This window comes from Chiloscyllium plagiosum, unplaced genomic scaffold (assembly GCF_037043375.1).
Source record: "Chiloscyllium plagiosum isolate Xiang-an unplaced genomic scaffold, Cpla_swu_hap1 HiC_scaffold_1, whole genome shotgun sequence".
Lineage (NCBI taxonomy): Eukaryota > Metazoa > Chordata > Chondrichthyes > Orectolobiformes > Hemiscylliidae > Chiloscyllium > Chiloscyllium plagiosum.
Window position 1 is genome coordinate 134,796,034 of NW_028270139.1, and position 2,669 is coordinate 134,798,702.

The 2,669-nt window shown below is 40.2% G+C and overlaps 1 pseudogene; it reads left to right on the plus strand.

The window, feature by feature from the left end:
- Nucleotides 1-202: 202 nt before the first annotated feature.
- On the plus strand, nt 203-1,906 carry LOC148152225 (uncharacterized; annotated as a pseudogene).
- Nucleotides 1,907-2,669: the final 763 nt, after the last annotated feature.

Genomic DNA, 2,669 nt, shown 5'->3' on the forward strand with positions numbered 1-2,669 from the left:
GGAGAAGAATGTTTGACAGAAATTGGATCTGGCTGTTCTGATTTATCTATTTGTTATTGCATAAATGGATTTTGTGACCTGGTTCTTCAGGGATTGTACAGCACAGGTAGATATTAAATGCTGCCTTGAAACATTGAAGCATTAGAAGATAGTCCTGCAATTTCTGTTGAGCAGTGGTGTTGTAGTCTCAGGTGAATATGAAATAGGATATAGTACTATCAGAAGAATAATTTGTTTGCAGTCACACTTGCCTTTGCATCATAACTCACTTCTGTAAAAATCACTTCATTCCAGTTTAGGCTAACATGCAAATCAGTATCACACTAGGGTCATGACAGAGCCTGTGTAAGTTTGGCAACCACAGCTTTAAAGGTAAGAATGTTTGAGAGAACTTAGAGTTAGATCTTTGTTCTGTTCTTAACAGTAATTATTCCTGCAAACATTTTCACAGAGTATTAAAAATGGAGGATTTACAGATGGAAAGTCCAAACCAAACTTCACATCAAGATCTTAAAAAGTCACAGCAAGATATTAAAGAGTCATTCAGTTCACCAGGTCATGAACATCATCTAACTTTACATATGGAGGGAGAAATGTTTGTCTGTTCTATCTGTGGGAAAGGATTTCAAACATCAATGTGGCTGGAAAAGCACCAAGACACACACACTCGAATGAGTATGTTCCTGTGCACTGACTTTGAAAAGTGCTTTAACCAATTACACAGCCTGAGAAAACATCACACTGCTCATAGTGAGGAGAAGCCATTTACTTGTTCTGAGTGTGGACAAGGCTTCAGGCAATCAGTTAGCCTCATGCGGTACCACTGTAGTCACACTCAGGAGCCACAATATCAATGTGAGGAATGTGGAAGGGGATTCAATTATTTGTCCAAACTGCAAACCGACCAGCAAGTTCACATTGGAGAGAGACCATTCGCCTGCTCCATATGTGGGAAGGGATTCAGTGAATCATTTAGTCTCCAGATGCACCAGTGGGTTCACGCTGGAGAAAGTCCATTCAGCTGCTTTGTGTGTGGAATAGTTTCACCCGGTCAGCTCACCTGCTGAGACACCAACGCGTTCACACTGGGGAGAGACCATTCACTTGTTCTGTGTGTGGGAAGGGATTTACCCGTTCCTCCATCTTACTGGAACACCAGCGTGTTCACACTGAGGAAAGGCCCTATAAATGCTCAATCTGTAGGAAGAACTTCAAAAGTTCCAATGAAGTGAAGGTCCATAAGCAGATTCACTCTGGACATAAGCAATTCAGCTGCTCTCACTGTGGGAAGAGTTTTGTACAATCCTGCAACCTGTTGAAACACAAAAGAATTCATGCAGGGGACACACCCTTCATCTGCTCAGTGTGTGGGAAGAGGTTTGTGGAGTCAGCCACACTTCTGAGACACCATCGGGTTCACTCTGGAGAAAGACCTTTCACCTGCTCAGTCTGTAGGAAAGGATTTAGTCATTCGTCCTCCTTGCTGAATCACCAGCGCATTCACACTGGGGAGAGGCCATTTACCTGCTCCACCTGTGGGAAGGAATTCAATCGGTCGTCAAACCTGCAAAGACACCAGCAAGTTCACCTGTGACTGCAGTGTGGATTCTGCTGTATGTTCAAGATGGACTGTGTTGGGACTTGTTTTTGCTGAAGTAAATTAGTTCTTAGAACAAGGCTGAATTTTTATATTGTGTGCAGTCATTTTAAACACACATTTAGTCAAGTGTTTGTTATTTTTTAAGATAAAATGAAATATAATTGTTGCCTTTTTGGGGATGTGTTGTCTCTTTGAAGACAGCCACTTTGATTATTCTCTATTGATCAGTGACACACCCAGGAAATTTTATAATTGCAACAATAAAAGTCTTGATATAAATCCTAAATTAATTTTTGTTCTATCTATAATTAAGGATCTAATGAAGCAAATTATTAAAGTCTCCAATAAAAAGAAGTGCTTATTCGTCCTTTTTGATCCATGTTGATATTTCTACTGTGTTGCATATTATACACTGTTGAGTACTTGTTTATCCAACTGAAAGTAGGAGGCTTGCTGAGGATTGATGGATTAGCAAGAGACCTTGATCGATATTGGTGTATTAGCAAGGGATCCTGATGAGGATTAAGCCAATCAGTCCTTCGAGTCTGCTCCACCTTTCAATAAGATCATGACTGATCTGATCTTAACCTCAACTCTACATTCCTGCATATCCCCAAGAGTCTTTCATCCCCTTGTATTCAAGAATCTATCTATCTCTGCTCAAAAGCTATTTGAAGATTCTCATCCACTACCTTTTGACCGAGGAATTTCAAAGATTCACGACCCTCTGAAATAATTTCTTTGTCCTCATCTCTATCTTAAATGGGTGACCCCTTATTTTATAACTATAATCCCTAATTCTAGATTCTGCCTCAAAAGGAAACATGTTTTCACATTTATCTAATCAAGCCCCCTCATGATCTTGTGTGTTTCAGTTAAGCTTCTAAAATCCAGAGGATATGGGCTCCTCTAGCCTTTCCTCATAAGGTAATCTGCTCAGTCCAGGTCTTTGACCAAGAAGCCTCCTCTGAGCCACTTCAATGCCATTAACATCTTTCCGTTAGTATGTTTATCAGTAATGTATGCTATACTCCACATGCAATCTCGCTAATATCTAACCTCATATGTT